The following is a 26829-nucleotide window of genomic DNA, read 5'->3' as shown; positions in this document are numbered from 1 at the left end:
ACCTAAATGAAATCTTTTTCTACTGGATTTTATTTGTTTCATTTTTAAACACCTTTGGCAGTTTCATGCTTTACACCACATGCTTTTCTTACACTCATACCCTCATGCCCTCTTAAGCCTCATGTCCCAAGCAATCCCCAGTTAATTTTAATGTGTATTGTTGTGTTTTTGTTTGTAATTTATGAACCACTGGGCTAGGTATAATCTCTGATTCACTCTTTCCTTTCTGGTAGGATGAAACAAGGTAGGCTCTGTCACATGCTCCTTCCCTATCATATTGTGCCTCACCATAGGCCTAGGGTTAACAGAACTAAAAGCAAAGCAAAAGAAAACAAAAAATAAAAACAAAACAAAAGTCAACCAGGAATATCTAAAGCTATGAGCAAAATATTAAAATAATCCCAGTTTACAAATTTTGCTCACACCTGAAGAGAGCTCACTGATAACAGAGTATTGGTATTAGAAAGCATGGTTTAGAAGCTGTTGAAATTGATTTGAAGGAGGAATTTGAAACACTTGTAGATGCGGGCTTGTGGAGCCACAGTCTGTGTGTCAGCTAAACTCATGATTCTTGTGGAATCTCAGCAGCCCAGAAGGCTGACAGGATAAACCTGATAGAATATTGTACTTGTGAGGTTTGGAGCGGGAAGAGGACTGGGAATTGAAACAGAAGTTATTCATGTCAAAGTAGGACAAAGAACTTGTTTAAGTTTTTCTTTTGAGTGTCTCAGTTTAAAGATGGCAGACTATTTTGGAAGAGGAAATTCTAAGATCCAGAAGTTAAACGTGCCATAGATTTTTATGGCTGCTACCACTAAGGTTTACAAAAGAGAACTGGAATCCAAAGGCAGAACATAGAGATTTGGACAACGTATAGCTTAGTTGGAAAGATCTGTGTAAAATTGAAGCCAACTGGAATGGTTCCTGAAGAAAGTATCGCCATTAAAAAAAGAACTAAGTATTTCACATCTGATCTTTAGGGAAGATGCCTTAATATACTCTCTGTAATTGGTCTTTATATTCTTATCACAGGTTTAAGACTAAGAAAGGGTAGTCATTTGAAAGATCTTCCTTTGAGAAGGGACTTCCTCAAGGATGCTCTGTTCTCATAGACAAAATAGAATGTTGTTTTCTCAGGACAACTTCCACTACACTCAACAACTTTGGCACTTAAAGGCCAATGCAGTCTCTCCACAGTACTCCTGTGCTTTTTAAGCTGCTGGTGGTGTTGGTGTCATTATACTTCTGGTTTTACAGGTATGCAGATGGTTAGAGTTACATTGCCCTGGAAGCTTTAACTCACATTTCAAATGTGACAGAATCAGGATCTCTGTTGGTATCCCATGGGAGGGCCATCATGCCTGAAGAGGTAACAGAAAGGTTAATGATGCTAGGAAAACTACAGAAAGCTAAAGATGCTGGGAACATGAGACAGCTGTTGTGGCAAGCTGTAGGCAATGAGTAGAGTCAGCGCAAATGAGAGGCCACATGATTGAAACTGGCAAGGTCATAGGCATGAAATTACCCAAGCTCTTGGAGATCGAAATATATAGCCATGTGCCAAGAATGTTAAACATGGAATTGCTGTATTTTTTATGTTTTCTTTACTTGGTTTCTTTATCGCTTAGGTTCTAGTTTTCCTCTCTCGGTCCAGATTCCTCTATGGAGTGAAAATGCTTAATTTGTTCTGTTGAATCATAGATGTGTATAAATTGCCTTTCTAAACATACAAGACCTCACAATCAAGTTAGCTTACAGTCTCCAAATTTGAACCTTTGAACAATGTTAAAATTACTGCGATTAAAAAGACTCTAAGATTGGGTGTATGTGTTTTGCACTATAGCATAGGTAGTCATGAACTTTTGGGAGCTATGGTCAGAATATTATGGTTTGAATATGAAATGTTTCCCACAAACTCATTGTAAAAATTGAGTTCCTAGTTTGTAGCATCATGTCTGGAATCTTAAGGAGGGAATAGAGAAGTACGTCCCTGCGAACAGTACTTGAAGGTTGACTCTTACCATGTTCCTTGCTTTCTTACCACCATGAGTTGTACGGCTTCTTCCATAGGATTCTACTACTTTTTTTTTTTTTTAAATCACAGGCCTAGAATGAACAAAAGCAATGATCAAAATTGCCCTCTTAGAATTGTTTCGAAGACTTAGTCCTCAGTTGGTCGACTGTTTGGGAAAGATTAGTAGATATGGACTTGTTAAAGTAGATGTGACCGTGAAGGAATTGGTGTGACCCTGTTGGCGGAAACGCATCACTGGAAGTGGGCTTTTGAAGTTTCAAGTGTCCACCAAAGGCCCAGTGTCTCTCTCTCTCTCTCTTTCCCTGTGTGCCTGTAGATTAGGATATAAAGCTTTCAGCTACCACACCAGCACCTGTTGGTGTGATGCTGCCATGATAATAAAGGGCTAACCTTCTGAAACTATAAGCAAGCCCTCAGTTAAATGCTTTTCTTTACAACAGTTGCTTTGATCCTGGTGTCTCTTCACAGCAAAAAAACACCAAGACAGTTTACTGTTTTAAAATGAGTTACTATTTTTAAAATGTGTGATTTTCGAATTCCCACAGGATTACATATATTTAAATGATAAGAATTTAAATAACTTCTTGCAGGGATTATAAGGACAAATTGCATTCAAATTGTTTTCCTGTAGGCAAAAGCGAAACCTCCTGTTAGTGAATGTTCACAGCAGTGACTCAGTCACCTAAGCTCTTTCATGTGTGTAGTCCTAGGTGATCAGTGTAACAGCTCGGGGAATTAGTATACGAGGCTAGTATTCTAATTTGGGGATTGTGTATAAGAAAAATTAGCCTCCTGGTCGTTGCTTATGATTGTTTCTGGTCACACAGCTGGAAGGTGAAAGAGACAGGAAGCAAACAACAGGGTACCCTGTCTGGTTCCTCACCACTCTGGCTCTAGACAGCACAATTTCACTTTTGTTTTCTTAGCCACTGGGTTAACTATTTTATTTGGTACATATCTCTCAGAAATTGCAGGGGAATCTAATAGTTGGGGCATTCAATTTAACCCATATTTGTGGCAGGCATATTATTCTGTATGATGATATATTCTTTTTATACTTCCCAGGTATACAAAATGAGATCTGCCAACACTATCTCACTCTTTGAGAAACTGTTTATTTATCATTCCTACTACTGTTGTTCTTTTAGCAGTGATTCAAGCTTAAATGTGTTCTACAAGAAAAACTGAAACCCACAAGTGTTTACACTAAAACAAACCACCCTGCCAGACAAGTAATAGATATCGTTAACATAGCTACATATTACTGCAACCACACTTAAGACCATTGCATCTATGACTGTGTGCACTTTATAAAAGATATTTTCTTTCTTTTTAATCCACATATTTTGACAATTGTGTCTGCATTGTAGATTCTTACCATGGAGGACTTTAGCACTGAGTTGATCTGAATGATGTTGAAGGATGCTTCAGAAGAAAATTCATGAAATCTTGTATCACATTCAAGTTACAAAGCAGAAATTGCCAACCTATCTTTTTTCTAAGATTTATTTTAATAATGTTTTTTGAGAATTCCCCACATGAGAATAATGGTAGTAACAATATTGACGCCTGCTTTGAAAAACAGGCAATGTCTTTGGGACATCCTCTTTGCCATTTATTTTATTCTCAGACTAGATAAACAACCCATGTTTCTTCTGCTTTGCCTCTTGCCCTGTGCTTGTGGGAAAGCTTCAGGAGCAGAGTTTGACAGGTGGGCCTGGGAAAACTAGATAGTTGTAGGAGACACTTTCAAGTGCATAAAGAGATTCATGTTCTCTCACAGTTGAATGTGGCAGGGCAATTTGACAAAGTGATGAGGTCACTTTTGGGCTGGACATCCTGTCACTACCATGGAGAAGAACTGGTGGACTCAGGTGGTTATGTACACATGGTACAGACTCTACTGTGTGGTGTTACTCCTACCCATTCTTTATTGCCTGATGGGTACACCTACTGAATCATCATAGGCAAAGACAGATGAGAACAGCTGTTCCACAGGAAGACATACATTGCTATTGTCTTCATATAGGTTAACATGGAAGACACAGGAGTTCTGGTTAACCTGATAGACTCTAGTGAGACAAATTATAAAAACAGATGTGATGAGATTCTTGGTCCTTGAGGAAACAACATCCTCAGGCTACACTCTGTAGCTTCCATTGTGAAAACTGTATTCTATTGCAATTTTCTCTGATATAAAACTGTCCATATAGTAGGGAAGTCTCATTAAGACAAAAGATGTTTACAAGGAGGTAAACCAAGAAGATGTTCTAGGAAGACATAAAGTGTCCCATCCTTCAGGGAAGCTCTTAAAACCAGGAAGTAAATGATACAAAGTTTTTTCAGGATGTCCATAAAACTGACCAGCTTTACTGAGTCTGTCCTCAAGCATATGTAAACAGGAAAAGACTTTTGAGAGGAACTTTTGACAAGTTGAGCTACCTAGACAATTCTCAAGACAAACTGAATTACCTGAAATAAATAAATAAATAAATAAATAAATAAATAAATAAATAAATAAATAAATGAAAGAAAGAAAGGAGAGAGAGAGAGAGAGAGAGAGAGAGAGAGAGAGATCAGCCAGCTGAGTTGCTTGAAAAGGGCTCTGAAAAACTCAAATAACCACAAAGGATGCCTCTAACCTGTTAACCTGTGTACAGGTTATGCAGTATGCCCTACATTTGCAGCATTTGTGAACTGCCTACTGGCATGGACTTTGGGTCTTTGCACCATTTCTTTTCTTGTAATTAACCCTTCAGCTCTATTCCTCTCATTGATGTACCAAGTTGTACTTTAGTGGTATCTATACTTTGGTGTGTTACTAGTTTCATATCTGATGTTATAGTTTGTTTTTTAATGTCTCTCCAGTTTTAACATCACACCAAAATTACTAACATGGAGAAAGCAAAGACTAATAGAACTTGATGCCATGCAGGGTTAAAACTATATCAATGAATTTTCTCAACAAAGTAGTGAAAATTGTCATTTTTCCAGTGGGCATTTGTGTTGAAGGTAATAACCCTGGAAAAATACTTCCACTAAACATAGCTAAGCAAGAGTTATAGATGGACATCCTGTCACTACCATGGAGAAGAACTAGTGGACTCAGGTGGTCATGGTTACAAATGGTGTAGACTCTACTGTGTGGTGTTACGCCTACCTGCCCTTTATTGCCAGATAGGGATACCTACTGAATCATTAGAGGCAAAGACAGGTAAGAACAGCTACTCGACAAGAAGACATAAATTGCTATTGCAGTCATACAGGTTAACATGGAAGATGCTAGAGGTACCTAGTATGGGAACTAGTGACAGGACTTAGTACTAGAAATTCATGCTAAGCTCTCTACTGAGCAATCTCTCTAGCCCTTTTGACCCATTTTTTTCTTAGCTCTGTATTTACATGTTACCACCAGCCTTTTGATTCTTAATGTTAAAAATAAAATAAAATAGAATAAAATAAACCCTACTGGGTTTTTTTTTAACCTTGGATCATGTAGCAAATATTAGTTTTGTGGACTGTATATTCTTATTAAGCCATTCTTCTGATCTTTAGTTGTTTAAAACTCACAGAGTGACCTTTAATTATGAGATTTCCATTAACACTTGACAAAAAAAAATCAAACTCAATTTTACATTTACTTTATGTATTTTAAACTAAACTAAACTGTAAGTTAACAAACTTCACTGGTAGAATACAAGATTTTTTTGAATGAGTCTTAGACATTCTCTTTCTTTTTATTTATTTTATGTGAGTACACGGTCACTCTTTTCATAAACACCAGAAGAGGTCATCAGATCCGATTACAGATGGTTGTGATCCACCATGTGGTTGCTGGGAATTGAACTCAGGGCTTCTGGAAGAGCAGTCAGTGGTCTTAACCACTGAGCCATCTCTCCAGCCCTTTTTAAATACAGAATTTATAAATGTGTGTGTGTGTATGTGTGTGTGTGTGTGTATGTGTGTGTTTATATTACTTTAAGTGTCCAAATCTTTACTTACTACCTATACAAAGATTTCCTCAATATTCTACTAATATGCTTTACATTTGCCACCAAGAAACACGAGATGTAATCTCTGTCTTTGCTTCTAACAATTATATTCATGCTTATCTATACCATTCACCTTTTCCTTTTTTTGTTTAATCTTTTATTTATTTATTTACACTCCAGATTTTTTAAAAAAGATTTATTTATTTATTTTATGTATATGAGTACATTATAGCTGTCTTCAGATACACCAGAAGAGTGCATCGGATCCCATTACAGACGGCTGTGAGCTGACATGTGGTTGCTAGGAATTGAACTCAGGACTTATGGAAAAGCAGTCAGTGCTCTTAACCACTGAGCCATCCCTCCAGCCCAACACTCCAGATTTTATTTCCCTCTCTGTCCACTCTCTGACTGTTCCACATCCCATACCTCCTCCCTGCCCCCACCCCCATCCCTGTCTTCACTAGGATGTCCCCATTCCCCAGTCCCATGCCACCAGACCTCTAAACTCCCTGGGGGCCTCCAGTCTCTTGAGGGTTAAGTTCATCTTCTCTGATTGAACACAGACCCAGCAGTCCTCTGCTGTATATGTGTTGAGGTCCTCATATCAGCTGGTACATACTGCCTGGTTGGTGATCTAGTGTTTGAGACACCTCAGGGGTCAACAAAAAGATATCAAGAGGATACAAATTGGCAAAGAAGAAATAAAGGCACCACTCTTTGCAGATGATATGATAATATACACAAGCAACTCCAAAAATTCTACCAGAGAACTTCTTCAGCTGATAAGCAACTTCAGCAAAATGGCTAGATATAAAATTAACTCAAACAAATCAGTAGCCTTTCTTTATACAAATGATAAACAGGCTGAGAAAGAAATTAGGGTAACAACTCCCTTCACAATAGCCACAAATAATACAGAATACCTTGGGGTAACTCTAACCAAACAAGTAAAAGACCTGTATGACAATAACTTCAAGTCTCTCAAGAAAGAAACTGAAGAAGATCTCAGAAAATGTAGAGATCTCCCATGGTCATGGATTGGCAGAATTAATATAGTAAAAATGGCCATCCTACCAAAGGCAATCTACAGATTCAGTGCAATCCCATCAAAATACCAACCACCTCTTCATCTGTTATCTATACCAGGCAACCAGGCAGCTTTTCACCTGCTCTTGTTGCAGTAAGCCAATAGAGGCAACTACTAATGTAGTCACCCTGCTGTTCTGAACAAGGAAAATGACTCCCTGTTCCAGCCCCTGTACAACACTATTCAAGATGTAAGAATCTGTGCAGGCTGCCTGGGTCAATATGCTCACACACCAAGGTGGAAGGACTATTCAGCTTTCTAACTCCTAGAGGGAGAAAGACTCCTCTCCCTCTGTATAGTTTCCTTCCATTTTGAAAGGTAGTTTAGGATTATTAGTGGCTTAGCATCAAGTTCAAAACCTTCATTTTTTTTCCATTGTAGCTACTCCAGTTTGTATATAATAATATCTCATTTTGATTTACATTCACTTATGTAAGCCTATTAAGTCTCTTTTCTTAAATTCATTGACTATTTATTATTTTCTTTTTTATTGTATATTTTATTTACATTTCAGATGTTATCCCCTTACCCCATTCCCTCTCTTCCCGGGAGCCCCCTATCCCATCCCCCCTCCTCCTGCTTCTATGAGGATGTGCCCTCACCTACCACTCACTCCCACCTCCCCATTCTCGAATTCCCCCACACTCGGTGTCCAGCCTTCATGGGACCAAGGATCTCCTCTCCCACCTATGCCCAACAAGGCCATCATCCTCTATATATACAGTTGGAGCCAAGGGTCCCTCCCTATGTGCTCCCAGACTGGTAGTTTAGACCCTGGGAGCTCTAGTTGGTTGGTATTGTTGCTCTTCTCATGGGGCTATAAACCCTTTCAGCTCCTTCAGTCTTCACTCTAACTCCTCCATTGGAAACCCCATGATCAGTTAAACGGTTAGCTGTGAGCATCCACCTCTGAATATGTCAGACTCTGCCAGACATCTAAGGACACAGCTATATCAGGCTCCTGTCAGCATGCACTTCCTGACATCCACATCAGCATCTACCTTTGGTGACTGCACATGGGATGGATACCCAGGTGGAATGGTCTCCAGACGGCCCCTCCTTCAGTTTCTATTTCACACTTTGTCTCCATATTTGCTCCCTTGAGTATTTTGTTACCCCTTCTAAGAATGACCGAAGCACCCCAACTTGGTCTTCCTTCTTCATGAGCTTCATGTAGTCTGTGAGTTGAATCTTGGCTATTTCAAGCTTCTGGGCTAATATCTAATTATCAGTGAGTGAATACCATGTGTGTTCTTTTGTGATTGGGTTGCCTCACTTGGGATGATATTTTCTAGTTCCATCCATTTACCTAAGAATTTCTCGAATTCATTGTTTTTAATAGCTGAGTAATACTCCATTGTGTAAATGTAGCACATTTTTTTTGTATCCATTCCTCTGTTGAAGGACATCTGGGTTCTTTCCAGCTTCTGGCTATTATAAATAAGGCTGCTATGAACATAGTGGAGCATATGTCCTTGTTATATATTTTCTTTTGGAAAGAAGTCTGCTCAAATATTTTTTGATACATGTTTATAGTATGTAATGTATTTTGTCTTCTTGAGCACTTAAATTTTTTTTATGGTGAAAACATTCAAACTCATTTCTTTTATTTTTTGAACATTATCATTTACATCACTCTTCCTGTTTTAGTTGTCCTATTTGTCTTATTAAGAAGTTGATACTTGTTTGTCCATCCCTCAGAGTGTATACCTTATTATTTTAATAATTTATATTTTGTCATAATTATGAATAAGAGTCATATCATAATTAGTCACTGCCATGTTTATGTATTCTACTTTAGAAATTTTATTTTATTTTATTGTTTTCTATGGATGTGTTCATGTGCACTTGTTTGTGTGTGTGTGTGTGTGTGTGTGAGTGTGTGTGTGTGTGTGTGTGATTTGTAGATGTATGTATGGCCCATGTATATATGGGACAATTTGAAGGAGTTAGTTCTTCTCCTCTACCATGTAGGTCCCAGGCAGCTAATTCAAGTCCTTAGACTTGTTGCTAAATTTCTTTACCCAATGAGCCAGCTCATCAGCCTATATATAGTCACAAATTATATAATTTATTTTATATTATCCACTTGTAAATATTTTCACTTGCACTATTTAATGACAAGTAGGATATAAGGCATAAAACATGATGATTTGATAGTATTAGGTAATTATTTCTTCTGAATTGAAACATTCCTTCCTAGGGGCAAAAGAGATGTTTAGAAGATTCAGGAAGTAAACTGCCTTACAGGATGTCATGGAGAGTTGAGACTAATGAGATCCATGAAACCATACCAACATCGGAGGAAGAAAAGAAGTAGAAATGTTAGGTGAAGACTCTTCATTCAGCCTTTGAGGTTCTTTGACAGTTTGATCGGCTGCAAGTCATGTGGAGTATTCCAGGGTGCAGGTTTGTTTGGATGAGATTTTGAGGATATATCTGTATCTCTACATCTTAGATATAGATATAAATATACTTCATGGTAATTACTATAACCAAATAAATTAACAGCCCCTATCCAGGTTTATGTTAAATCATAAAAACTCAGGCTTTTGTGTGTGTGTGTGGGTGGGTGTGTGTGTGTGTGTGGGTGGGTGTGTGTGTGTGTGTCCATGTCCTTTGAAAAGTCCAGTGTCTTAATTTTCAAAAAGTATTAATTTTTTAAAATTTTATGCCTTTTGCATTCAGATTATATTTTCCAAGACTGTTTTTCCACTCTAAGTTTCATGTTCTAAACACATTTAGGTTCTTGTGTGTGAGAAAAATCTTTTGAGTTTCTCTTCTTGTAATAATATTCAGTTCTTTAAATACAATTTGCTAAAAGACATTGTTTTCCTTATTACATTGTTTTGGTGCTTTTTATAAAGCTTAATTGCAAATGACTGGTAATTTTAGTGAAGGTTTCTATTCTGTCTCAAAGATCTGTTTACCTAGATTTGCACCAGTGTCATGTTATTTTGTTGCTGTAGGTCTATAAAAATTATTGAAATTTAGTAAGATTTATCTCTCATCTTTATTAATTTTATAAATTACTTGTTTTTTCTAGGTTATCTACTTTTCAGAATTAATGAACCCATTTCTATTAGAAAGCATATGGTATTATTAGGATTGTATTGATTCCATAAATCCATTTAATATCATCTTATTAACACTATTGACTCATCTAATTTTTTAATATATCAATATCCACTTACTAAGGTCTTTAATTTTTGTCAGTAATGTTCTGTTGTGGTCAGCATATAATTGCATATCTTTACTACATTTATTCACAGGTATCTCACATTTTTATTTTTTTTCATCAATGTGTAATTTATACATTATATCTAGTCATTTTTGTCTGTGACTATATAAGGATATATAAATAGTTTGGTGTATTAATGCATCCTTCAATTACTAAATCCTAATGTTACTTTCAACATGTGATAGAGTCCTGGGGATATTTATTCAATAACAATTTTTATATAAATAGCTATTTTTAACTTTTTATTACTTGTACAACTAGTGTCTCTGGTGTAACTTTGAATCATGCTAGTGTGGGCAGAATCTTTCTTATAAATCTCTTTCAAATTGCCAGCGTAAAATTTGTAGATAGCTTACAACTTCAAAAGTTACTTGTTATTAAACCTTTCCAATTACATTTTATTTTCAATGAACACATTATGTATCTTTCTTCCTCTTAGCACAAACATAGCTAATTTGTTTGCAATTAATTTTTATTTTATTTATTCACTTTGCATCCTGCTCACTGCCCTCCTCCATCCCCTCCCACAATTCTTCCCCCTCCCCCTTTCCCTCCCTCTTCCTTTCTTCTCTGAGATGGTGTGATTCCCCCTGGGAGGCTAGGCATATCCTCTCTCTCTGAGGCCAGACAAGGCAGCTCAGCAAGAACAACATATTCCACAGACCGGCAACACCTTTAGGGATAGCCACTGCTCTAGTTGTTTGGGACCTACATGAAGACCAAGCTGTATATATGTTTTATATGTGCTGAGACCCCTAGGTACAGCCTGTGTATGCTCTTTGGTTTGTCTCTGAGAGACCCAAGGGTCCAAGTTAATTGACTTTGTTGGTCTTTCTTTGGAGTTCCTATGCCCTTTAGGGCTCACAATCCTTCCCCTTACTCTTCTTTTTAAATCACTTTTCAATTGCTAAATAAAGACTGTGTTTTTAAGGTTTTAGCCTCTTACTATTCATTGATCTTTTAGATCTCTTTGAGGACCATTGTGTACAGACTTCTGTAATGAATTGGCATGTAGATTTCATCTTTTCATATTTTTTTCTGTATGTGTTGTCAGATTAACAGTGACCTCATCATAGACACTGTCAGTCATGTATCCTCTTCCATCTTCTAGAAGGATTTAGATAGAATTTTTATGTATTGGCTTAAATGTTGAGCAGCATTCCCCTAGGGTATTCAAGTTAAATGAACAACTCTTGATTAACATTTTACAATTTATTTTACCTCTAAAATTTATAATGTTGATTTTTGGCATTGTTATATTTTTATAAATAATGAAAGAAATGTTGGTTAATTTTATTTAGAAGAGGGTTTTCTTCAGCTTTTATGTTTGATTTTAACAGCATTTCTAATAAACAGCATTTTCGCTTGAATTATCTTGTTTTTCCTTTATAGCAGATAAAATATTCCTTAAAACCATAAAAGGAATGAGAAAAAAAACGTATTTGTTCTCTAGCATGTAGTACGTTGCCTTTTATGATAGTGTTGAGCACTGGAAATATTTGTTACGTGAGCCGTTCATTAAGTGAACTAAGGAATGGGTTGATGAGAAGACACACCGTTTAACCTGATCCTCTTGCATAAATCATAGAATCTTCATCTTGGAAATGACTGAGACATGCGAGCTACTTAAGTTTCTGTCTACATTGATATCTTTTGAAGGATTCTTGTGTTTTTTCACTTTGGATGTTATAGAAAAAGAAAATTTGGCAACCATAACTTTTTCAGGTGTTCCCAGAATTCTCTTCGTCAAACAAATTTTTATCTGCTTCTCTTTTAAAAACTCTTCAGGTAAGTTTTGGTGTTAGTAACTGAAAGAGTACTTCCAAGTTGTACTGAACCTAGACTGATTCTCTATTATGTGTTTAATCAAGTTGTTTAACAATAACAGGGACTGAGAATAATCCAATCCAGTTCTATCCATGTGCAAGAGAAATCACTGAATCTCAGTGAGAATGAATATTTTCTACCACCTGTATGAGACCTCTTGCCAAATGCAAAATCCTTTGAACCACAGAGGAGAAAGACTCCGAGGGTGAAAAGAGAACCCGAGTCATTGAAGTTTCTTCTTTGCTCTTCCTCACTTATTCTCCGAAGAGGAAATATTAAGACCAAAGGAAATTTAAAAGATTCTGGCAACAGGCATGCTGGAGGGCACCAACATCAGTAGATTGACAGCTTTAGAAGCTGGCTGCATATCATTTCCTACAGTTTTCCTACAGCTTAAGATCAAATGTGTTTTCTAATCATTTCTCCTTAGCATGGAAAAGTTATTTATTCCAGTGCCAATATCAAGTCTTCAAGATATCTTCATTTTCTTACACTTAACTGCCACAGTGAAATTCAAATAATGTAGTGCAATCTGTATAGAGGTCCATCTGCTGATACACATATAATTCTTACTAAGTAAGAAATTGCTTCCAGAGGCACATTTTCAAGACACCTTAAATTTTTTTCTGTCTTATAATGAAATCCTAATCAGCTCCAAAGACAGCTGAGTATGATATTTAAGGGTGAACTAGAAAAAAAAACACACTTCAGTTATTCAGTAATTGTGTATTTTTTATGAAACCAGGCCTAGGGTTTCTAGAGTTGGCAGCTCTGGAGTAGTGAACAACAGTGGGGCATGGTTGATATTGAAGGCAGAAAATTAAATCGTTCAATTTGTATCTTGTATATCTTTAATACCATCTGACAAGGCTTTTAGTTGCATCCCCTGATAATTGTGAGCCTTTGGAGAAAAATGAGAAGTGACAAAATGTCATTTTAGTTTAAAGTCGTTATTATGCAGATGAAAGATGGAAATAGAAAAACTAAGGGAAATGAGAGAAAAAGAACAATAAATCTTAAGCTTTATATATAGTCTAATATAAAATCAACATTTCTTATTTTACTTTAGAAAAAACTCAAAACAGGAAAGGACTAGACTTCAAAAAGTAAAATATTTCTCATGTTTGGTTTTAAAACGTCACTGGATAAGAACCATTGGATTTAAGTATTCTAAAATACGTTATAGCAATATGTGTTTCCTTTTTGTTCTGATATTATCTAATCATAAACAAAAGTGCAGAATAAAGATATTTAAAACTAAATTGGGAAAATATAAATACAATTTCCAATGGCTAAGTTGCCACAGACTTTTCCTAACATAAAAGTATAAAAGGTATTTTTTCATTCTTTGAAATATTAGCTAGGGCTTATTTTTAGAAGTCAATTGTATTATATTTGAGTAAAACTATAATTAATAAAATAGAACCTTTTGTAAGTCATATTAATACTTTGTGCATTAATCATAAGTATATTACAATGATTGAACAGATAGCCATATGTCCTGGCATGCAAAAGAGAAATGGCGGATTCTGACTTGATAAGGTAACATTGTTCTATCTCTTTGCTTCTGACTTTAATATTTTTTTTCCTCTCAAATGATAGAACCATTCAATACTAAGATTCTTTGGTTCTTATATTCCATCAAGCCGTTTCAGAAATTTGGGTCATTTATTTTTAAAGGTCTCTGATTATGAAGTTAATAATTCTTATTACTTTAGTAAATGTCAATGAGAAAACCACAGCATTCGGAAGGGCTGTCACTGTATTCTCATTTTATCTGTAGTAGAGGAGGGTGCTGGAATTATTGAAAATTGAGGATAATAAATTACATGTTCCTAATAGACACCAAATCTAAAAACTGCAACTTAAAATATCATTCAAAACATATTTAACGTAATAGATTTGTTCTCAATTTAGAATATCATCTCAGTGAAAGATGTAGATAAAAGCAATTAAGGTGATTAAGCAGGAGAGAAAAATCAATATATTTCTACGAACATAGGAACTCAGAGGGTAGTGGGTAGTGGGTAATTAGGAGATTAATTATACACACACACATACACACACATAAACACACATAAAATCAGTGATCTGCAGAAGATGTTAAAATTATTTTTCTATTTTTGGAAAATATTTTCTATGATTTTAATAATAATAAAGGGTAAATAAAATTTATATTAATTTACTGTTGAAAGTTTGTCTCAAAAAATAACAATCTCATCTCATATCTAAAGAAGAAAGCTCATGCACTCTTAAATCAATATTGGAATCAGATGAAGAGTATAGATCCCCAAATAAATATCACCAAGAGAATATATATTTGATTACTTTCTGGATTTGATTAAATTACTTAGGCAATTTTCATTGAAAAAGAGTTTAAAAATAAAAAGGGTTCAAATTAATTACAACAACAAATAGTGGGTTTTTTTATTCTTTGGAAAGATATTGACAAACAGCTTTCTTTTCACAACTCTTATTTATAGCTTCAGCATCTTTAAAGTTTTTACATTGTAAGACTCCTACTTGAAGTTTAGGTGATTTAATTTTCATGGTTGGTTCATCATTGTCAGAGCCCTGTACTGTTCTCTTGGTGTGTGTGTGTGTGTGTGTGTGAAGAAAGAGAGAGAGAGAGAGAGAGAGAGAGAGAGAGAGAGAGAGAGAGAGAACAGAGACAGAAAGACAGAGAGACAGAGAGAGAGGAGGGGAAGGGAGAGAGGGAGAGGGAGAGAGAGAGACCTTGCAAACTCCATATTTAATGGTGTTTGCATGTGATGTTCATATTCCAATTCTTAGAAGGACATGGAGACCTGTGCCTTATTATTATAAAAATGTACATTTACCCATACACAAAAATGTTTGCCAGTTTTGTAACCCACATCAGCAGTGTGACTTGAATGATTTTGATGACCTACAAATTGCCTTTTGTCATACCTTTGTTAGACTTTTTAATATTCGCTTGCAGTCCCAATGACGTTCTGCTGCTTTGTCCAATCTTTATATCTTCTTTATACTTTCTTTTATAATCCCTAGGCTAAATGTCTGCATCCTAAAAGTCACCTGGAAAGAAGGTGAACTTAAAGTATCAGTTATTAGAAAATTCAGTTTCTAGTCTTGATTGATCTCATCCATTGTAAAAGCATGAGCTCTACGTATGTTTATGATCTATTTCTTTGTAATATGTGTGATTGTGATTAACCAGGACATTGTTTATCTGCCTTTTGTTTATTAGCACAGTATCTGGGTTGGTAAGGCACTCTGCCTAAAAGCTGCAGGGACACCTGGGAAATATGTGGGGCTCTCTTCTCGTCTATTTTTTTTTTCTTTTCTAAGGCTTTTTTAAAAAGTCTTTTAGGTTAAATTTTGAGCTAGCAGCTACATGTTTGGGCAGAGATTCTTTGGTTTGTAATGAAACAGCAAGTCCCCTAGGACAGTGCTTTGAAGAAGAGATGACAGAGTCCTGTTGCTTTGGCTTTGATGCAAATTAGAGCCCCAGCAATCTTCAGTACATATCATATTTGAGTTGTCTGCTGACATTTTCCAAAGATGGAGAGAAAACTTATTTTAACCCCAGAGGAAAACTAAAACTACCAAGTTCAGTGAATGCTACTTTTCTTTTCTCAGTAAGAGTTTACATAAATTCTTAAATTCAATTCCAGTTTTATCTTCAGAAAATATCCCTTGCTGTTTTTTTCAGGAATTTTTACGGTGAAAATTTTAATTCTTGGTGCAATGTCAATGACTTGAGAAAATTCAAGTGAAGTATGAGAAAAGGCAAGGATTTAATTTTATGATTTTATTAGGGGAATTTGGAATGCAAATACTGATTTAACTTGTTTTTTAATGAGATTTAACAGATAGCAGCTGATAAAGAAAGTAGCAAATATGTTTATACTAAGAATAGAAATACCATCCGGTTCTGAACACTGCATCTATTCTCACCCCTCTTCCTCTTTATGTTTTAACTGTAGCGTTTGGACATAACTAATTCTTTACCTTCCTTCCCAATCTACCTAGCTAGAGCCTATCCCAGCTCGATGATTCATGAACTAGCCCTTCTGAAAAATGAGGCATAAGCAAACTTTACTGTACCATTTTGAGGGAGAGTTTGTAATTTCATTATTGATGTGATAGGATAGAGATCTACTCTTGTCTGAATGCTGTGCATCTATAGGATTCATAAAATCTGGACAGCAAAGAACATTAAAAAAGTAAATAAAAGACAAAAAATTTCATAAATTGGAATACTGAGAGCTAGATATTGACCTCCGGTAACAAATACGTGTGCAATAACCACTGTGTTATGCAGCCTGAATTAACTAAGACAACACTTTTCATTCTCCTATCCTTATACTTTAAATGACCAGTAGTTATAAAATTGTGGCGATTACTTTTTAGAACACAGAGAAAGTCATGGAGAATTGTAGAAAATTTGTGATCTTTCCAACTACGTGCTATTTCAGTCTTATTCAAGAAGACTGGCAGATAGCTCCAGAGTGGAGTATAACAAGCCAAATGGCAATCTTTGATGTTCTAAGTCAGATAGATGCATTGATACCCAGCCCAAAGTCATAGTGATAGAATGGGGTACACTTTATTTTGTGAAGTTGTCCAGGACACTACAGCAGGCAATGCTTACTCTCAAGCAGCGTTTCTTAAACTGTGTGTCACAACCCCATGTGAGATAACTGAATGGAAGCTGATAAAACAAAAACATTCAGCAACACTGAAAGCTTTCAAAAGTACCATGACAGAAACTTAAGAAAAAATCAAATGTATAAGGAACACAACAGGTTTCTGATAGGAGTCTCCCATGTGCTATGAACAAGTACACAGCACCTTAATTTTGAACACAGAATGTTCACACTTGGAATGAGGGTGTTGAGATAGCTTTCTGGGTAAAGGTGTTTGCTCCCACACTGAAGATCTGAGTTTCGTCTGTGGGACCTCACATGGTGAAGGGAGATAACTGACTCCAAGGACTGCCCCATCTCTAGAAAATGAACAGAATAAACAAAGAGTAAACATCTGCCCCTTGTCTAGATTTATGACCATTCATGCATACTAATGCCTTCCCTAGTTAGCAGTATAGCTATTGACTATAGCAATAACCTGTTGACCATTGTTCTTTACCAGTTGCTCCTAGATGTCCAGGGATTTCATTTTAAAACAATATAGTACAGCAAATTTTCATTTAATGCTTGTTTGAAGTTTTAAAGATTTGAAATAAATGTGATAAGAATGAGTAAAGTGTTAATGTGATAGCATACCGCTTCTCCGCATTAGAGAAAACACTGTCTATACAAACTCTCGAACCCCATCAAGTACTCCAGTTCCTGGAACCAGGCAGTGTAGGCTTAATCAGTCATGATTTCAGAAACAAAATCTTTCAGCACTTACATTTTAAGACCCTTCTTTCTACATTATTTTCTAAACTGAAGCAAAAGAGACAATGAAAATACCCAAGTGTTTTTATGAAAAGACTATTCTCCTGTCCAGGCTTGAAATCTGCAAAGCCTCTTCCACATTATTCCCATGAATTTTTTAAAAAAAATAACCTAGCTACTCATGGCAGTACAGGCCTGTAATCTCAATTCTTTGGAAGCTGAAACAGAAAGATTAGGAGACTAGTTTAATGTTTTATAGGATTCCTGAATGTACGAATGATTATCTATCTATCTATCTATCTATCTATCTATCTATCTATCTATCTATTGACTTTTCTTAGGCACTTTGCCTTCTGCTTGTATTGTCCGATTCCAACATGTTAGTATGTTAGTTTTTGTTTTATCTCATTATATTTTGTTTAATGTTATGATTATCCCTTAGAATAGGGATAATAACATTCCTTATCTCATAAGAGGCAGAAAGGGGTTGGATCCACATGGGAGGAGACATGTATCTGGAAAACTGGAAGGAGTTAGAGGGACATGAAATCATGTTTTAAAACATGCATACAAATAAACAAGCAAATAAAGAAACAAGATTGTAAGATTGTAAGAGTTCAATAGAACTTAACAGGAGGAACTTTGTGGACCAGTAGCCATGCGCTCTCTATGTTTCTCATCTATTCCAAATGCAAGTCCAATAAACTAACTTCCTAAGTAGCAGTGGATAAATGGGGAGGTTCCTTTTCTACCCCCATCATAGGTAAAGTCTCTGCCTTTGGACTATAAGGTGAGGATGCTGCTGCCTCATTTGTATTTACCCTAGCATGCTGATAGAGCAGAAGTTTCCAGGAATCTCAAGTCAAGGGGAACAGAAGCTTCTCTCTTATTCAGGGTACAGAGTACTCTCAGTAAGAAAGTGGGAATTTAATATCAAAGTGAGCTCTTTCCCTCAGAAAGAGAGAACTGTCAATATTTGAAACAAAGTGGGAAAGGTCCAAGGTAAAGTGATCTTTCTGTAAATAGTCCTCGTAAGTAAAAATAGGATGTCAATATATCAGCCATATAATTTACTATAGAAATCAGAGACAGTTCAAAAGAGTTCAGTGGAAACCTAAAAATCCTCAAAGATGGGTTTTAGACACTATCTCCTTTAGTGAATCACTTTGAACAATTTATGCTCCTGTTCACTGGGGAAAACAGTAGAGGAACCAGCCAGTATCAGAAGAATCTCCCAGGGTAAGCCATCATAGTAAGGAAGCAAATGATTTAGCAGAAAGACAAGGGGGACAAAGTAAGAACTGTAGGAAAAATCATTGTCATCCTTGAGTGAGTATCCACATGCCCACAGCTTCATTCTGAAAGCACACACCAAAGACTTCACACTGTGAAGAAAACAGTTTGCCAAAGCAAGCTAGTTAAGTCAGAGAATGCATGTACTTGCAAACAACCACAAAATCAATCCCCACGGAGAAAAGGGAACTGCTTCAGGGTATTGTATAAATGTCTCACGTTTAAGAAAAGTAATCATGAGACATACATAGAGGATAAAAGCCAGCAACAAAAACTGCCTGGGAGCACTGAATAATAGATTCAACAAACATGTAAAAGTAACCACAGTACATTTAAGGAGCTTCAGCAATCCATGTATAAAAGGAATAGGAAATGTGTGAAAATACAACTTCATGAAGCAACATAGTAATTATTAAAAGAACTGGTTGGAAATTCTGTATTTGAAAACTTTGAGATCTAGGTTGAGAAATGCATTAGATGGCTTAACAGTTGATTGAACCTGGTGGAAGAAGTAATATGTGAATCTGAAGAAAGACCTCACCAGACCAAAGGGTTCCAAGTGAGGTTTATTCAGGAGATAGGGCAAAGGTGGGGGCAAGAACATGGGCGAAGAAGGAGAGAAGGAAGAAGAGAGATAGGTCAGGGCGCCCTGCCTATTTGTATGAGAGATGACATAGTCTCTTCCAGGTAAAGGTGAAAGGTAGCAAGGTGGATTCTGGGAATGTATGGCAGTTGCCTTGGCAATGATGTAGGGGTCGCTTAGATGTGATGTCACTGGGTTCGGAGCCTGATAAGAACAGAATTGATGGAAACTGTGAAATTCAAATAGTTCAGAATGAAGGAAAACGAGGAGCTACTCACAGAGCTAGGCAGCTCTTAATGTACAAATATGTAATTTAAATCCCAGGAGCGAAAGCACAAGAAATAAACAGGTAATGAACACGAAGAACCTATCTGGAGACGCCAAGTGCTGGGGGAGAGACATTTACTTTGCATTCAGTAGAGCATGTGATAGTGACGTGTGGTTTTCATGCTGTAGGATGTGGAAAGACGTTAGACACTACTAAGGACAAAGAAAATCATAAAAGCAAAAAATGCAAAGATGATGCATAAGACAGGCCACAACTCCCATAACTCTTACAGTTGACTTAGCAGAAGCAGTAGAGTTCAGGAGAGGACAACATGCTTCAAAGCTCAAAGGAAGAGGAAATTATTAGCCAAGTATCTTATATGCAAGAAACCCATCTTCAAAAACAGGAAGAGAAAACACACACATACACACACACAAACACAAACACACACACACAAACACACACAGACACACACACATACACACACACACAGACACACACACACACACATTCACACATACAATCAAACAATTAAACAAATCCACCAGAGGGAATCTGTTTCTAGCAGACAAACTTTGTTAAAAAAAAAACAAAAAAAATAAAACAAAAGGTTTTATCAGAATCAGAATGCAGTAAACAAAAATGGAAATTGCAATGAATAAGAAAAGCAAAAAGAGGAACATTTTGTAGTGTCAAATAGCATAAACTGAGTAAGATTCTGGGCAGTTAAGATGTACAATGTAAGCCCTCGAACAGTAACCAAGAAAATAACAATACATCGAAAAGTCAGTAAACAATTGATGTGCTGTGGTTGGGACTTAGTGTCCTTCTAAGGTATGACAAAGGAGGAGTTCCCAGAGAGGCAACACATAGAAGTACTAGAACTTTAAATTGAAGTCTCAGTAGGAAGTACTAGATCACTGGTGACACCCTTTAAAAGATGACAGCGGGACTTTAAGCCTCTTTGGCTTCATCCTTTCTTTTCTTAAGAGAAGTAGAACAGTTTTTCTCTGCCATACTGCAAGAATAATAGAACATTTCAAATAGGAGGAAAACAAAACAACAACAAAACAAAAAATACTCCTAGGTGGAATTCTCTGAATCTGTGGACCAATGTAGCCCTTTTGTTTGGAAGTTGGTTCTCTGAGCATTCCTTGTAGTCAATTTAGGTTAACTAACACAGACACTTCAGTCCTGACTCTTTCATGTAAAAGAATCAGCTGAGGAGAACTAGTCTTATGGTCTGGATATGAAATGCCCAAGGCTTGTGCTTTAATGCTTGTTATTATGACATAATAATATATTTCCAGGTCTGCAGGGGGTGGGCATCCCCAGCAGGGGATCTTCTTTCTTGGTTCTTCTTGAGGCAGCAGAGGGAGAAGAGAGACAGCAGAGGGTAAGACTTGGTCCTAGGAGATACAGGGGTAAGATTTTGTCTTATGAGATATTTAGGGTTGCTTTATGATAATAGAAAGTTTACTCATCTAAGTCTAAGTTACCTGGCTACTATAGCTGACCTGCCTTTTGTGATCCTCTGAGGCCAGAAACTGCAGTTTCCGGCACTTAAACTTTCTAAAAACTGCAAAGGACTATCTCAGGAGGAACTGGGAGGCATTAACTTTTGGCCTGCTAGTAGGGAGTTGCAGAAAGAAAAAGGGACACTTTGAAAAGTGATTATAGCATTTATTACTAAGTTGTAAAAAGTTTCCTACTAAAGCTACCTAAGAAAAAGGGGGAAAGCAGAAAGATCCTTAATGGGGAAAGGGAAAAAGTATAGTAAGGGAAAAAAATCTTCTGAGAAAATATTCTTTTCTATCTGCCTCTCATCAATTTGTGCTCAGTACTTATACATCTTTCAGAATACGTGATGATCACATATTAAAAAGTTCATCACAAGTTCACGTGAAAATCAAATCATAAATAGAAGTTTACAACAGGGAATGTTTACATACATATCCATTAGGAGTAATTATCTGGCTACATCTATCACTTGTCACAGCTCCACAGGTTCACAGGAGGCTGAAAACCATAACTAAGTTATTAGTGAAGTTTTGTATAGATAAACCCAGTCAATATTTTATCTTCTGTCCTAGCACCTGTAATACATCGTTTGTTCCCTTTTTTATGACCTCTGGTTAATTGTTTTACAACCTCTTGGAATGTGCTCTGAGTAGGAGAAAGTCTGGTTACTATCTAAGAGCAATTAATTGGTGACACTTGGGAGATTGGCAGAGTTCTCATTGCAGTTTTGACTATCAGAAAAGGACCTAATAGTCCCACTGTAAAAGAGCTTATTAAATCACTGATTCATTTTAGGAATTCTTATAGAATCACCATTAAGACTTAAGAAGTCATCTATTTGCCTATATAACATCACTATTAGAGAGTATATCTTCTTATATCTGCAGAGATCTGCTCCAAAGGGGTGGACTAATGCATAGTTATTGTTATATATGTTTAATAATAATAGGAAAAGCATATTAAGAGTAGGAATCTTTCCTAAAATGAATTCTTTTACAGCCTTGCTCAATAAGAATAAACCTGTGGCAGATTATATAATAATTCAAAGCAGGCTATCTCAGAAAGGTCACCTGCTAGTTATTAGCTTGTTCCATTATGATTCATGACATAGGTCATATTGACCTGGCAAGATGATAGGCCCATGTGTAGGAGGCCAAGATACAATGGATTGAATCTTCTGAAAATTAAAGCCAAAATAAATCCTTTGCCTTGGATGCAGGTCCACGTGTGATATTAGGTAGCTATGATCTCAAAATTTGAGATTTTTTGTCACATTAACATAAAACTAACTAATACACAAAACAACAACAACAAAATAAAAAACCCAAACATCTGAATCAGAGAGAAACCAGAGATGAGAAGGAGTAAAATCACAGATGAAAGTCAATGCGATGATTTCAAGCCTTAGACACAAGCAGAGTGTAAGACAATATTAGTACAAAAACACATAGAAACAGGATCTAACTCTGCTTTCTATAGGGAAGGTAGCTTGTACATGTAAAAATACTGAAATAACAGAGCTAAGCAGTCAAGAGAAACAACAAAGACAGAGTGCTTATAGAATACTGGACAAGACAGACATTTGAGGTCCACGCCTTTAATCCCTATACTCCGAAGGCAGAGACAAGTGGATCTCTGTGAGTTCTAGGCTAGCCTGGTCTACAAAGTGAGTTCCAGGACACCCAAAGCTATGTAGTGAAACCGTCTCTTGAAAAACCAATTAAAATACTACTACTACTAATAATAATAGACAAATAGCCTCAGAGAGAAATCACTTATTTTGACTTGTTAGATTGATTCAGTTGTTGGCTCAATATTTTCTTTTCTAAACTAAGGTGCAGTTACATCTGTTGTAGTTTATGGTTGTAATCCCAGTATTCTGAGGAGGTGATGTGAGTGGGTTACATGAGTGGCACTGGCCAATCTAACAAATTGAGTTTGAAGGCAACTTAGGCTACAGTGATATACTTTATAAGATAAAAAGAAGCAAAAAAGTAAAATAAAATAAAAGGAACTAAAGAGGGGGGGGGAGAGAGAGAGAGAGAGAGAGAGAGAGAGAGAGAGAGAGAGAAAGACTTCTTCCCAGAGAGACTATGAGATTCTAAGTAATGTGTTTTGTCTTGTTTGTTTGTTGTTTATTTTAAGGGAGGAAACGGTTTATTGAGCTCACACTTTCAGGTCACCATGCATCACCCAGGGAAGCCAGAGTAAGAACTCAAGTAGGATCTGAAGCAGAAAGCATAAAGGAGTACAGCTTCCTGGCTAGCTTCCTCTCTAGCTTCCTCCCAGACTTTTCTTATACAACCCAGGACCACTTGCCCAAGGATGCCACTGTGGGACTTTGCCCTCCTACATCAATTAGCATTCAAGAAAATGTCTGCAGCTGTGTTGTCAGGTCAATATGCTGAGAGGTGATTCTTCAATTTGAGGTTCCTTCTTCCCTGGTGATTCTAGCTTTTGTCAAACTGACAAACACTAAATAGTACAAGGCCCAAGGCAGGAGGCACCCAACCCTGGTGATCTCCAGAGAATGTGAGTGTTGAGGCCTGAGAGGCTCAATGCCAGCAGACTAGAAGAGGTGGCTATCATGGAATCAAGGTAAGATACGTGTGTGAAGCAAATAGCAATCAAAGCAAGAGTCTGGTGTGCTTTCGACTGCCTTAGTAACTTAAGCCCTGGGCTGCTCAGAGGGCAGGCCCTAAGAAGCCCCTTACTTGAAAACCATAGGCTGGAGAATTAGATCACAGTTTTTGACTCTATTAGACCCAGAGAGCAGAGACCTGTCTGTTCTTTAGGCACAGGTTCACAGGCATATCTGGCCTCTAGTTACTTGAGAGCTAGTTACTCTCAGTCCATAGGCAAATAGCTGACGTTGCTGGTGCGCAAAGCATTTGCAGGTTTGCAGGGAATCCACACTCTTTTTTTTCCCTGTAGTACAGCTCAGGCTGAGGAAAGGCTGGTATTTCAGCAGAGTGCAGTAGGCAGTGCTGGAGACCATTAGTTCAGAGAGGAGATCAGTGAGGCAGTCAGGTTGCTGGGAGGTACTGACTGAAGTCACAGGAAGAGGACTGGTTCTGTTAAGCCTGATGTACAGGATCTACCAGAGCCTGTAACCAACAAACCCAATGGCCAGCCCTAGCTGGGAGACCCATGAGCTCAATGACACAACTTTTGGGGTCTGTGCTAACTGTTACAGTGAAAGGCTCGGGTGTGATCTCAGCATAGAAGGCAGCTCTGTGAGCCAATGTATCCTGGCCTAGAGACTTGTTTCTAACCCCGAGGTCCTGAGACACCCGCATGGGCCCCAGAACATGAATCAGCAGCTGGGTCAGAGAGTGCCAGGTGTTTTTTTAATGAGGATTCAGTTGAGGGCTAACTAGAAGACAGTTTCATCAGGCCCCTGGAGGAGTGGTCAGTGTAATGTGACAACCTGGCCAGGGGCACAGCACTATATACTTGTGGTTCTGGATTGATCAACTGCCTGTGGTCTGGGTCTCCAAGGCCTAGAGTCTTCTGAAAGCTGTCCTAGATGCTTCTCAAAGGGTCCCACAAAACATACACAGGTCCAGCCAGACCTGGCTCTAAAAGAAGTTTGAAGCTTTGCACCGAGCAGGAAACTGTAGCAGGTTGTCTGTGATGGAGGCTGGGTCCTGTGTGAGGAGTGTGTGTGTAGCAGACCTAGGGTCTGGTGTGCTTGTGGGTGTCTGCGGCCTACCAGAAGGGGTCTTGAGGTAGGTAGAGTGTGCTGGGGAGGGTGTATAACTTGCCCGCAGGGCACGATCTATATACTTGCTGGCTGTCCTCTTTACAAGGCGCTGTAGGCCTGGGGACATGGCTGGGCTCAGACCTTTGGGAGTAAGACTGGAACTCTTTGCAATGCTTTCTGCTTCTTGGCCCAGTTTTTGGCAGCTGCCTCATTGGCCATCTTCAGTCCTCGATGCTCCCTGCGTCCTGGTTCCAATATCTTGAATGTGGGTCCCAGTGTCCTGTCCACATAGGGACTCTCAGACTTTTTGATTAGCAGAGGTGTGTTCTCAACTTCTCCCCACACCATCAGTGGGGACTCATTCACAACAGGGGAAGGAGAAGGAGTGGTAATGACTCCAAAGCCGCTCACATTGGGAGATTCCTGGGGAATAAGTTCTTTGGCATCAGGGCCTACCTTGCCTTGTTTGTGCTGGGCATTGAGGGCAGCTGCCTGCTGAAGCTGGGACCTGCTCAGAGCCTGATTGAAAGGGTCCCGGAGGTAGCCTGTGTTCTTATGCACTATCTGCTGTGGCTTCTTGAACAACAGTTCTTCATCAGGGACACCCTCGGGATAGTACATTAGAGAGTTCTTGACCTTGTACTTCCAGGTCTCCACTCCAGCCTGACTGTTCTCAATGGCTTGGTGCTCTGCCAATGGGAGTTTGAGATTATCTTTCTGTCGCTTCTCAAATTCCTCTTCAGCCTGGTAGAGCGATGCATGGTGGGCATGGATTTTTTTTCTTGGCCACCTCCATGATCTCCTGGAAGGAGGCATTGTCCTCACTTGTGTAGCGGTTCAAGAAGACATCCAGGGTGGGCAGCGGTTCTTTCTCCTCATCTTCTGCCTCTCTGTCATCTAGGACTCCACCCTGGGTCTGTGGCTTGTTGCCCAGCACACCAGAGCTCGGGTGTATCTCAGGAGTTTCAACAGTGGCTGGAGTAACATAGGGTGGTATAGATTCCTGAGATACCTTGTCCAGGGCAGAGCCAAACTTGATGGCAGTCTGGCATATGTGTTCCAAATCTCCATTTTCCTCAGCTTCCAGGTACTCCTTCTGAGTCTGTAGCTTCTCCACATCAGGGAAGAAGTCTCTCTATGTACTCTTCTTCGTTCAGGATCTGCTGCTTTCTTCCAACACTGGCCATCCTGGCCTCCCTGGCCGTGTGCTTCCTTGTGGAAACAGAGGGCAGAAACAGAGAACCTGATGAAGCTCTGGGTGTCCTCATTGCTGGTGATGTGTTCTTATCTTTTAAAAAAATGGTAAAGTACAAATAAAATTATTAATTATGTTGAAAGATTATACAGTTTAAAACTCTTAAACTGAAAATATGTGGGAAGTCATTTGTGCTAATTGGTACCCTTCCTTATAGGTCTTATATTGAAGCCCTTAGCTTCAAGACATATGACAAAATACAGGTTCTTGTACACTGTCAATTAATGAATGATTTGAGAATATATGGGTTCTGAAGAGGCATCTCAGAATCAGCTCTTATGTCTGTAAGGAAAGGAAGTCAAGTATTATTAAACTAACTGAAAACTCATTAGTGTCAGTTTCTACAGTTTTGTACTTTGGCACTGTTAAACTTCTGTAGTTAACCTGCCAACTTGAAGGTACCAATGGTTTCAACTGTGACTGCTAACATGTTCAAAATTTTCATCATTGATTATTTCATCCATAAGGTACTAAAATGCTGACTAACATTTTTCTTTGGATGGTATGAACATAGTGTTCCTTCTTGGCATTGAGCCTCAGAGCTCACTTCAGTATGCTATGGCTGTGTGCTTTGAAAGAGCGTGTATGTGAGTGGAGGAGCAAACAGTATGACATGCAAGGAATGAAATTACCT

At 37.8% G+C, this 26829-nt stretch overlaps 1 pseudogene; it reads right to left on the bottom strand.

Moving 5' to 3' along the window:
- Window positions 1–24815: 24815 nt before the first annotated feature.
- Window positions 24816–26208, bottom strand: LOC114614885 (annotated as a pseudogene).
- Window positions 26209–26829: the final 621 nt, after the last annotated feature.

This window comes from Grammomys surdaster, unplaced genomic scaffold (assembly GCF_004785775.1).
Source record: "Grammomys surdaster isolate TR1022 unplaced genomic scaffold, NIH_TR_1.0 126531, whole genome shotgun sequence".
NCBI classification, from domain to species: Eukaryota; Metazoa; Chordata; class Mammalia; order Rodentia; family Muridae; genus Grammomys; species Grammomys surdaster.
The sequence above is the reverse complement of the archived record's forward strand: the minus strand, read 5'-3'. Positions and strand labels throughout refer to the sequence as shown.